We start from the raw sequence: 12,995 nt of genomic DNA, 5'->3' as shown, positions 1-12,995 counted from the left end.
GGGTGTGTCAAATTCATTCCTGAACAAATGTTTGCTGAATGTCTACTGATCACCATCCTCCATGCTAAAGTCAATAATTCAGTGATGACATAACACTTAAGGTCTGGATCTTCATCACATATAGAGTCTAAATAACATAATTAATGACTGATAGGAATTTATTGTCTCTGTGAGATAAGATATAGATCTTAACTGAACCCTCAACTGTCTTAACCCAATTATTGACATAATATAATCAGGCACATAGGGGCTCTTTTCTTCTCATATCATATCTTAGAATAAGCCAATCATTCAATTGGGTTAATAATAATATATCTAAAAATGTATTGAGACCATACTACGTGCTTGATACTCTGCCGAGCATCTAATGTGATTTAATTAATTCTACTGCAATGTAACCTCCATGTGAGCAGAGATTTTTATTTACTTTTGTAAATGTTGTTCACTAATATGTCCCTAATACTTCAAGCATTATCTTATAATAAATATTCAGTCAATATCTGTTGAATCAATTCTCAAATGACCTCTTGAAGTACGAAAAAATAATAATTATTATTATTATAAAAATTTATTATAATTATATAATAATCCAGAGATGAAGAACCTGAGGCAAAGAGGTTAAGTCACTTGCCCAAGGCCAAGTCTGGATATGGGACTAGTCTCACAGGATTTTTATCTGGTATTTTAATTTATTGGAGTATTGGTGAAAGAATGGAAGGGAATGGAAATAAAAATATCAGCAGCTCAGTTACTCACTTTAAAGCAGAATGGTTTCAATCCACTAAATTCTTTTAAGTCGTAATTGGGTGTAAAACATTTGCTAAGTTTTAGTTGTAGGGGGTCTAGACTCGGGCCATTCTGTCTCCTCCTGAGGAACTCAGAAGAAAAAAAGAGAAAGAGAGACTTAGGAAGAAGCTGCAGCTGGAAGAAAATAAATTGCCTGAACGGGAGGATTTGAAGTCAAATTTTCCTAGTGGGGTCTCCAAGGAACCCAGAAAAGTGCCTAAGGGAGAATGTCTGCCTGGCCCAGAGTGTGAGAAGCCTGCTTATAAACGGTCAAGTAAGGACATTTTTGCATCCTCTATCCCCTAGCTCTGACCACAAAGTAGTTGCAAACTTGTGTTAGCAGCATGGGGATTTGGGATGAAGTGTAAGGCTGAGGACAGAGAGAGAAAAATATGCTGCCCTCTTCCTAGCTAGGTGAAGAATGAAGTTTTAATTTTAAATTAAGTTCAAAGTTTTGATTATCATATGACATTAGGCACTATTAAATACTGCATTGAGACAATATTTGCCACTTAAAAGGACCATAGTATTTTATATTACCTTAAAGGAGTGTTCTCAATCTTGGTTTTGGCACTATTGAACTTTTAGGCCAGACAATTCTTTTTCATAGGGGCTTGTCCTGGGTGGGATGAGTAGGATGTTGAGAAGCCTCCCTGGCCTCTACCCACAATATGCCAGTAGCACCCCCTCCTCAGTTGTGACAATCAAAAATGTCCCGACATTGCCAAATATCTCCTGGGAGAAAAAATTGTTCCCTGTTGAGAATCACTGCTCTAAACTGGTGGGAAAAGTTATAGGACTTGCTTAAGTTTTCATTTATTGGTGGTGGAAGGTTCTACTCACACATTGGGAAAATGTAAAGAAATTGTGCAAAGCAAAAAAAAAAAGTATTATTTTAATAATATATCTTTATAAATAGCATATATATATATATAAAACATACATATCTGATCTATCATCTTTCTGTCATCTATCTGCTATCTATTTATTAAGTGAATTGGTTATAAAAGTATAACCACTATCATGTGAGAAGGGTCAATAATTCTATCACTTGAAAAGGTTGGGAACCACTGCTGTAGACCCGAGTTAGCTTCCCAACTATTGTGCCTGGCAGAATAGTTATATGGGGTGAGAGTTATGGATGTCTTCAGCACTCAGGGTAACTGAGGAGGACCAAGGCAGCTTGAGCGCCTGGGGCAGCTGCTGTTGGCTATGAGCAGTCTTATCCATTTACTCCAGGGCTATCCATACAAATATTATCATTTTCTATGTGTACTTGAACTTAAACTTTGAGAAGCACTGCTTTAGACCTGTGCTGTCCAATATGGTAGCCACTAGTCACTTGGGGTTATTGAGCACTTGAAATGCAGCTTGTGTCACAGGTTGAAATAATAATATTTTGGATAATTTTGGTTAAAATAAAATATACCATTAAAATTAATATATTATTAAAACTTATTTCTTGTTACTTTTAAAATATAGCTACTAGAAGATATTCGATTACACATGTGGCTCACATTATATTTCTGGACAGTGCCACTAGATGATTAAAAAAACCACACCAATTGACCACCTACTACATACATGGCAGTGCTGGATTTAACTGTCGTGGATAAAAACGCATATGGCCTATATAATCATAATACAGTATGATAAGGGGTATGAGATTCGTGGTAAGGAGTATGAAGTACAAGAGACTAACAGATCTTAGAGGAGAAATTGACCTCAGGTCATTTTGGAGAAATAGCAAGTGCCGTGAGAACCCCTGCAAGCAACAATTGCTTTTACAGGACCATAAATATCAGGCATTCACCTATTCAAATTGTATGATTGGAAGAGTCATTCTGAGCATCTTAATATACTGTGCCTGCATGATATCTTATCAACTTTCATTTGGGTCCAGTCATTGCAACGACCACCAGTCGTACATGATCTGCTTCAACTGATAGCTGTATCAAAGCCCCATGGGTCTGGGTTCTCGTATTGGAGGCTGGAGGAACACCTAACACCCTTCAGAAAAAATCTGCCTCAGGATAATTTTGGTCTCAAGTCTGCCTTTGAAATGATACGGAATAGTCAATCTAAATTTTCACAGGTTACCAAAGGTAATATTTTCTATTTCTAGTCTCATTTCAAAATCTTGTCATTTTCTATGACAGAATGCCAAGAAATACAGGGCCAAAGGAGGTATTTTTTCCTGTCATTTTGGAACTAGTAAAAATGATGTGATTAGAAAGTACTTTGCAAATTAAAACACATACACACAGTATAAATGTGAGATTGTGAAAATAATTATATAGTGAGTTATATCTTTTTTGGAAACCCTTAGGTACTCTGGTGATAGTATTCTTAATTAGAGAGATATATATGTATATTATATCGTTTTCAATACCACCATCTGGCTCTACATGTGAGAAATGAGCGTAAGGTGCATTGGTTTTTCAAGGAAAACGAAAATTTATTTTTTTTAATGTTTTATCTTGTTTCTTTTCATAACCACTGAGAAATTTGCGGAGTCTTAGATATTATTACATAGCTTTTAATGTAGCCAAACTCTCCAAAGTTGCCTCTAATGATGACTTTCCTGGAGACAGACTAGAACGTCAACTTCCATTTCCTGATACCATAAATAATCGTCCTCAGATGACAAGTCAAATTACAAGGACTTTGCCATCATTCATTCCACTCATTTTGTTCTAAGAAGAGTTATGTAGAAGTTAAAGTCAATAGATGACTATAATATATGGCATACTTTTTATTAACCAAATAACTTGAAAGTGCTATAAATACAAACTAAAAATGTAAAAAGCACATGGTTATAAACCAAAGTCCATCACCAGGTCCCCGTAAACGGCAGTAAAAGTCTTCGAATATTGTGGTTTACAAATCTGATTTTAACAGCCAAACTTATAAAACAGTTTATGCTTTTCTGTTGTCAAGGGAGAAAAACTTGCCAAATTGTTCATTTTAAGTAAATACAACATAACCAATTAAGGAAAGCAAAATTTAAACACATGCCTATGATAATCAGGACATAGTTTGCTTCTGATTTCACTACTGATTTTAACAGAACAGTGTTCCTTCCATTTTCCCACAGCACCCGAGTGACCCCACACATACTTTTAGAAACTTGTAATCACACAGTACAAATAAAAGCACTTTACTGGAAAATACACAGTGTGGTACAATAATCCATCATTTATGAAAAATAGAATTGAGCCTTTTCTTTTTCCTCAGAGATTCAACTACTTTTTGAGGGTGAAGCTAACTGCAATTTAAAGATTTATGTTAAGCCAATGAACAGTGTTTTCCATTCCCATTTAAATTTTTTATTCAAAAGTGTGAAAGGAGACGAAAGAGATATAGATTAAATTCCAAAGGTTTAATCTGATTTATAGAGGAATCACTCTTAATTCCACATATTTTCACCTCCACGAAAAGTTAACCTGAATTAGTTTAGATTTCCATGTACTCTAGAATTTCCTTTTATTTCTTTTATGCTTTCCTCTTTTTTTTCCATTGATGGATGATCTTTTCTCTCAAGCCCAAACAAATAGAATATATTTCAAAGCCTAAGAATTTCGAATAACAATACGCAATTTAAGTCTCAACACACACAGGCCAAAGGCATTAGCTTTAAGCACCATTCTTAACCAGTTGAGAGATTTAATTGACATTAAAGCTGCTCACACCAGAGAATAGTTAGGATTCTTGGCTTTTAAAGATGATCTTCATTAAATATCATTACATATGAAAGTAGGCATTAGCCCAACACAAGTTTTATACCTGACACAGGCATTATAGTGTTAAAACCACCTCTATAGGTAGGAATGTTTATCGTGATGGGTCCCTTTGTATAATTATTTTCCAACTTTAGTAATGGGAGGGGAAAGCAACGCAATTTGGACGATGAACGTCCACTACCATTCTATTAAGGGATGGGAACCACAAAAGAAAACCCTTAAATCTTCCAGAATTTAATGGTTTGGATAATATGATCCAGAATTGTGTATCTGCCAGAACTTTTCTTGCTGGGGACCTTATTTTGAAATATCCCCTTCTCCTGCCAAACTGCTGTTCTCGCGGTATTCCCATGTTACAATTACATATTGTTATTATTATTATTTTTTTTTAATTTGGAAACGCTGGGAGAGCTAACATTTCAGCAATGTTGCTGAAGGAAAGTAGAGTCATTACTCTTCAGAAATGCTATTACAAACAACTTTCTGGGCTACTTGTTGTCACTTTTGTGGTGAGGTTTTACATAGGGATCAACATCAGGTGTAGATAGATAGATTTGTTAGCAGCTAAGAGCTCCCAAACACTGCAAGTCTACAAGGATGTTCGGGGCAAAGCTGGCGGCAGTTGCTTAGTGCAATCATGTTATCACACGGCAGTGTCCGGAGAGGGAGATCCAGACAGAAATGACAAAATGAGGTTATATCAGGCTCTTAATCCCCAGAGATTCCAAAACACTTCTCAAACCATCACACAGATTACATAACAAAGTACTGAATTGTCTCCACTCATATTTTCCAATACGACCTTCTTGCACTTGGAATTACCCTGTTGTATCACTTTCTAAATCACTGAAATAAGAGCACCTTACCAAAATTAATTGAAAAGGGAAATAAAGTTTATTAAATTTCTTTTCAGCCTCCTGCCTGATTCCCTTCCAGGGCTTACACACTTGTGCTAATTCATGAGGCCGTAATATATACTGCTTTGTCCTCTCCAGCGTGCAGTTTTAGAGCTCCCAGAACTTTGCACATAACTCCCTGTGTCAGAGTGGGCAGAAAGGGTAAGTTTGGGCTTAATGTACTGTTAGTCATTTACTATCTCTTTTTTTCACATGCTCGATGTAAATAGAAGTCATAATTTCAACCCCCAACTTGCAGTCTGAGAAACTAAGTTATTGAAACTTTAAGTGACTTACTTGAAACACAAATCACGATTAAATCTGGAAATACTTGGAAGAGGGAATGCAGGGCATTTTAACAGCAGTGCTTTGTTTTAACCACTTAATTCCCACTTAGACATTGTAGAAATACAAAATAAATGATCAGTTTGAAACAGAAGGGAATACAGACATTATCTATCCAATGATTCATATTTACGCTATCTACTCATTTAAAGAGAAGCGAGAATTCATACAATGAAAAATGTTTACTTTTAGACTAAATTATCCAGTTTAAATAGCTAACTCTAACCACATTTTTACATTTTCCGTGTCAATAAAGAGCTGGCAGTTTACTATCACGTCCCTGTCATTCAGTCATATGGAAATTCCATGACTGTTTTTTCTAGTAACATATATGTATCCATGTATTCTACTTCTAATGTATTCATCTGCCTATGATGTAAATTCTTCATTGTCTTTTCGCATGTAGGCTTAATACTTTTATTTTGCTGATAATATATCTTAGGAGTGTCTATGTTGATAATGTACTTCTATAATGTGAGTCAGGGTGTTTTATTTAAACTCTTTTTATAGCATTTAATATAGCTTTGAGTTACCTAATAAATAACTTTCATGATGGTTATGATGATGATGACAACTTCAATACCGCAGTGCAAATATTGAGTAATATCATCACAACATGTAATTTTTCCTCAACTGTAAGTCTATCTGGTTTCTTTTTGTGAGCCAGAGTTGAAAAAGATCTTTGCATCAAAGATTATGAAAATAAATATTGAGAAATATGTACTTTCTGAACTACATATTCAGAAAAAAAAAGAAAAGAATGAGAATATACTTAAATAGCAAAAACCTATGGTGTGTGTAGAGACATACCACGACATTTTTTTTCCTAAAACAATCAGATACAGTATAAGATGTAAAGATTCAGATCATCAAGATATCTTCTATTGACCAGATATTTTATCTTGGCTTCTTATGACTTGACATAGTGTCAGTAAAACTTTGTCACTTGAGAGTGGTGTAAAATGTTGGTAAATTTGCTAATAAAGTAAGTGGTTACTGAGCTAAGGTAGCAGCCGATTTTGAAAGCAAAATCACTCAAGAAAGAAAAGTAACATAGGGCATCAATCCAGACAAAGGGCACTATGAAGCAGAAATATGTTTTCCATGAGGAAAGATTGTATATTAAATACAGGAATGGATTCTCTCCTAGTGATAGAAAACAGGCCACAGCAAAGACAAAAGACAAGAGCCTTACAGATGAATGTGAACATCAATCCACAAACAGAGAACAAATAAAAAACAGAACAATAGAGTTGCAGGTATGGCAATTCCACCATAGTGGTAACAGCATGGCAAGATTCGAGGAAATTAACACTTAGGTTTCTGTAAAAAAAAAAAAAACTCAAGCTGGAGAATGAAATAACATTCATATTTAAGAGTATTAGACAATTGCAATGCTGATTTTACATACTGACTCAGAGGCTAGACCATGCTTAGCAATATTTGAATTGGGTAGGTTGTATTTAAATCTTCTCTCCATACAGACATAAATAGAGAGAGCTACCACTACATATTTGGGGGGTGTGTGTATTTGTTTGTAACTTTGTGAAAATGTGTGTACAGATACTATATTCTCAGCAGATACAGAGGGAAGTAATGCATGACAACTTTGAAGCTTTTTCTTTAATCTCTAAACTCCTGGCCCTACGTGTGATTAAGAATATACTACAGTATATTCTTGATTTTTCAAACATAAAATTTGAACCAGGACAGAAAAATATTACAGGCGTAAGTAGTTTGAGAAATGTATTAAGCCAAAAACATCAATATTTCAGAGGCAGTGGTGGAGTAAAGTGTTTATTTAGATTTCTTACAATCTAAATATTGTAATAATATGTATATATAATTACATGCAATAATATGTATAGTATTGATTCTTTTAAAGCAGTCTCAATTTTCACTTTGACCAGCCAATCTGATCATCCTCACATCACATGTACTATTAATAATGACTAATGTTGTTAGAGTACTTGCCATGTGACAAGGGACTGTATTAAGAATGTTACATCTCGGGGCCGGCCCCGTGGCTTAGCGGTTAAGTACTCCGCTACTGGCGGCCGGGATTCGGACCCCGGGCTCGCACCGACGCACCGCTTCTCTGGCCATGCTGAAGCCATGTGCCACATACAGCAGCTAGAAGGATGTGCAACTATGACATACAACTATCTACTGGGGCTTTGTGGGGGGCCGGAAAGGAGGAGGATTGGCGATAGATGTTAGCTCAGAGCCCGTCTTCCTCAGCAAAAAGAGGAGAATTAGCACGGATGTTAGCTCAGGGCTGATCTTCCTCACAAAAAAATAAATAAATAAATAAAGAAGTTTATAAAAAAGAAAAGAATGTTACATCTCATTTAATCCTTAATACCATTCAATGTGGTAGGTTCTTCTATTGCTGTCCATTCTACAGGTTAAGAATCTGAGGTTCAGAGAGGTTAAGCCATGTATCAAATAAGTAACAGAGCTAGAAATCAAATGCAGGGCTGTCTGATTTCGAGCCCATGGGAACTCCTAACCTGCCCAACTGTCTGCCTCACCATCTTTGTGTCAATGCTCTCAAAGTTCTAAGGACATAGAGAGATGGCAATAATCTCCCCCTATAGTCAAGTACTTCCAGCCTAAGGTCTTAAATCATCTGATTTACGTGAACTGCTGTCTGAAATAACTCTAGGTGGTGTGTATCACTGTAAACCTAAAGGGAAAATGAGTTGCCTTAGGTGAAGTTAGTGAATCACAGGACAGCGACAGAGCTGATGGCTGAACACTCTCTAGATTGCCAGTCAGAACAGCTGAAGATGGCATCTGGGTCACACAGAGCCATAACCACCACGAGCACAAATTGAGCTCTTATGCTACTGGGCGGAAGGCGAATATGAGAATTACTCACCATACTTCAGGTGGCTGTATGTAGCAAGGCAAGAGGGAATATAGGAGTAGAGATGTAGAGTAGGGATTGGGGCTCCCTTTTAAGCAAAAATGGCTAGTTACTTAGCCAGATTTCTCAATTTCTTAGTCCTTTTTTTTTGGTGAGGAAGATTAGCCCTGAGCTAACATCCGATGCCAATCCTCCTCTTTTTGCTGAGGAAGATTGGCCCTGGGCTAACATCAGTGCCCATCTTCCTCTACTTTATATGGGACGCCGCCACAGCATAGCTTGACAAGCAGTGTGTCAGTCTGCCCCAAGGATCTGGGCCTGCTAACCCGGGGCCGCTGAAGTGGAGCGCAGGGACTTAACCATTATGCCACCGGGCCGGCCCCTTAGTCCTTCTTCTTGACTCTTATCATCACACAATCTTTTTCAAAGACAGACAGACGTACACTTTGCCCACAATAGTATAAGCACATACATTCACATCTACAAACTCCTTAGCTCTTCTCTCAGTGAAAACAGGAAATCTCATTCTTCTCTATGCCCAACCACAGAGTCTGCCTATTTTATTCCTAGTTGCTTCACAGGAGTAAGAGCTCAGGATCAGCATTTAGGGGGAAAGCAGATAAGAACGACTAATACATGGCCTCCTTCCAACAGCTAATGCTGTTCCTTTCAAAAAATGTGCGTTCCTTTCTCTCTCACGCATTCCTTCTCTCTCTTTTGAAATACTACGGGTTTTGGATTTTGAATTTCGGCTCTGTCACTTAACAGTGGTGGGATCTTATTCAGGCAATATAAGTTCTTTGTGCCTCTATTTTCTCATCTGTTAATTGGGGCTGACAATATCCACACCAAGGATTGTTGCATAAATTAAATGCTCTAATAACACCCAGCACATAATATAGTACATAATAAGCATGCAAAAAGGCTAACAATTATTATGAATTGTGAGGTTGTGATAGATGTCCTGTGTCACAGCCATGGTTGTAATAATCAATAAGTAAATAGAACAAGAGGTATGAAAAGAGCCATCCTTACCCTCCATCCCAGTACTTCTCATTTTTTCAACATTTACTGGGCAGGTACTATGTATCTGGTATTATTAGATTATGCCTTTAGCTCCTGGATAAATTAAATATATGTATTAATCTATATACAATTAAATATATAAAAATTTTAATTGACTGCTATTTGGCTCTCAGTTAAAAAAAATACTTGTATACAACACCAAGAGTTTATCTGTGATTAATTTCTGCCAGGTACAGTGTATTTCAAGACTTTGAACATGTGTTGAAATCATTGGGTTTTGAAGAACTATCCGTTAAAGACTTTCTGAACCGTGACAATGGATATTGACAGTGGTTGTCAGACTAAACCACTATCGATTGGCTCACATCATGTATATAGCAAAACCAATTTCTTTCAAGTGCTTCTTCCTAACTGAAATACATTATTGCAGCCTTCCTCTCTGTTTATTATAACACTCAAGCTCATCACATGTAACACATCCAGCAAAAAGGTTTCACAATGAACCAAAGCAGCCAACTGCAACATCGAGAGAAGTGAAGGCACTTAGCAATCCAAATACTCTTGTACTGTAAGTTGCTATTCCTTTGGAAAACACTGCTTCCTTGCAGAGTTTTGTTTTCATTTTACAATCCTCTTGAATATGGAAAGATCACGGACTAGCAGAGCTTTACTATTGTTTAATGATCCTGTGACTCTCATGGTTTCTACCCCTGAATGAAACTATTTTAAGTATTGTGTGTATGTTTAAGTTGTGGGAAAGAAAGTGTTTATGTTAGGTCACTGCTCTCTGACCACAAACATACACAACCCTACACACACAAACACACACCAGGGATGTGACTTTTCCCAAGCCTTAGAATGTTTTCTTCAGTGAGTGACTCAGGCCAACTTCGACCATGTGCTGCATATTGTACAGTTTTATTATTAATTTGCATTTGCATTGTGCCTTTCTTCCCAAGAGGGTACATTTCTTACTGAAACAATACTCTTACATAACAAAGAGCAGTTCTCATAATACCCCCATGAGTGGGAAGAATTCCAGATTTATTTTTTTTTATTTAAAAATATTATTATTAAAAACAAAAGCTAAAAACATAACTTCCACAAGTACTGATTGATTATCTCTCATGCTTCCTGCAGTGTACTAGGAGCATTCCAGGGTCCAAAGAATCTTTAGTCCTAGTTTTTACCCTTTAAGAAGCTGGAGAAATCAGAGTATTCCTAAATTCTTAGGATAATTCTCAGGGTATTGCTAAAACTGCCACCCCTCTAAAAAAATAATCCTGATAGCTCGCAAGAGTCATTCTGATGATAAAACAGGTTTGGTTAACTCTAGAAATGCTTTAATTAAATCTGGTATGGTGCTGCCAGCTTCTCTCCCATTCTAAGCATGCCTGGAAATTTAAAGATAAAATTTTGCTTAGAAGGCTGGCAAATGGTACATGGACAAAATATATCATTCTTCAAAGCCCCTTCTTAAGCAACAGAATTCAAAGTTTACTTGAAAGTTCTAGACTAGGATTTCTCCCAAGATGAGGATTCCTTTGAGTCTTGCCTCCTGCTCCATGCCACGGCCCAGGAGAAGAGCTGCTCTCAGCCCCCTGCGCTGTGCCCTTCCTCTGGCTTTGCTCCTTGTCCGCGGCCTTCTCACCCCACATTCCCTAGCTCTGAGACAGCCTCCTGGCCTTGAGCCCATTCTCTTGGCACTCTCTGCAGGGGTCACTCTGTCCTGAAGAACCGTTGGTTGTCAGAGTGGCAGCCTCCCATGCCTTTTTCAGGCCATTGGAGATCAGGAAATGTCAGGCCAGAGTCAGTTAGTCTCTCGCAGAACAACTTTATTGAGACAGAACCCTCTATTAGAGGCATCATTTTGACATAAGCTTCAAGCTATTTGCTCCAAAATGTGTGTGTGAACCACTGAGACCCTCCCCCACAGGAAGTGTATTGAAAATGCAAAGGGAGCGCCGAGCAGATCTGAGGACATGGTATGCAGTCTACGGCTAGGCGATCAGGGAGAGTGGAGCGGTTTGTCCTCACAAACGCTGACAGACAGCTGCAGTTCGCAGCTGGCAGCGAGCTTATGCTCGCTAAACAAAGATCTAGTTGGAGCCTCGTGAGTTCTTGGCTCCATAGCAATAATCGTAATTGGTAACATACATTTCCAAAGAAGGCGAAAAAAGTAGGAAAAGACGCAGAAAGACCTATATCATTCTGACACTTGCGGTCAGGATATAGGCTGTTTTATTTGTTGTCCATTTTGAATCTATCTGGGGTCCTTTCTTGAGACCATGGTTGCCATGTCTGTGACCAATGAAACTGCTTTCTGCTTTCCAGCCACACCTTCAGATTAACTCTTCCTTCCATTAAAAAATAGTGATAGGAGATTTACTTTCTGCCCAAAACCAATTATCCCAAATATCTTATTTCTTTTCCTAAATGAGTTAATTGTAATCAAATTGCCAAGCTTTTTCTCCGTTTTGACCACCAGAGAACCACATTCTTGGGCACAGTTCATGTGGGAGTCACAGAAACATGAAATATTAAATCCAGAATGAACTTGAGGGAACATAAAGTAAATGCTCCTTACTGCTGAGATGAGGAAAAAGACACCCACATTATTTAAATCACTTGCCTAAGGCCACATAGTAAGAAGCATGGTGAAGATTCAAACCAAATTTCTCAACCACCATTTCCAGGTTTTTCTCTGCACATCCTTAGGTCTCTCTAATTCCAGATTTAATTTTATTAAAAAGACCATTCCTAAATCCAGAAGAATGTTCCAGAGAGCCAGTTCTGTTGCTCTAGGCACCCACCACGGGTCCAATTTTTCCACAGACCAGGAATTTTAGATTTGAATCTAAATGCAGTCATTGTCATCAATTAATTCTGTTTTATTCTACATATTTAGAATTAGGGAGTTTTGAATAGAATATGGAAATATATTTAAATTTATATGCATAATCATGCATAATAGTTTGAAAAATACATGCCCCAAGGGTGGAAATTACAGTAGCCTTCTTTTTGACATGTAGCAATGCTAAGTGTTTTGCTATTATCCTTTTCTTTAAATTTTGGTAACCTGAAATCTGTAATAGATTATTATTATTTGGGATTTTGAGCCTTCTCTTTCCCTGGGGGGAGAGGATCCTGTTGCCAATTGCCAGGACACTTCTCCAGACACAGATGTCACTGAGGAGAGTGCTCGGCTGGATATCCTCTCCATGTGTTTCTGCCTAAGCTAGAAGGGAATAGAGAGGATTGAGCTATGGATGGGAAAATGCATTTCGCCAAGTTCCAACGTCTCTGAAACCCGAACTTTTGGACTAT

General features: G+C 37.4%; 1 protein-coding gene across 2 annotated transcripts in view; it reads right to left on the bottom strand.

The window, feature by feature from the left end:
* ARHGAP15 (Rho GTPase activating protein 15) overlaps positions 1–12,995 on the bottom strand; it is a 588,967-nt gene that overhangs the window by 248,710 nt on the left and 327,262 nt on the right. The window lies entirely within an intron of this gene.

The sequence above is a fragment of the Diceros bicornis genome, chromosome 10 (genome assembly GCF_020826845.1).
Source record: "Diceros bicornis minor isolate mBicDic1 chromosome 10, mDicBic1.mat.cur, whole genome shotgun sequence".
Lineage (NCBI taxonomy): Eukaryota > Metazoa > Chordata > Mammalia > Perissodactyla > Rhinocerotidae > Diceros > Diceros bicornis.
Note: the sequence above shows the minus strand (reverse complement) of the source record. Positions and strands in the feature narration are given on the sequence as shown.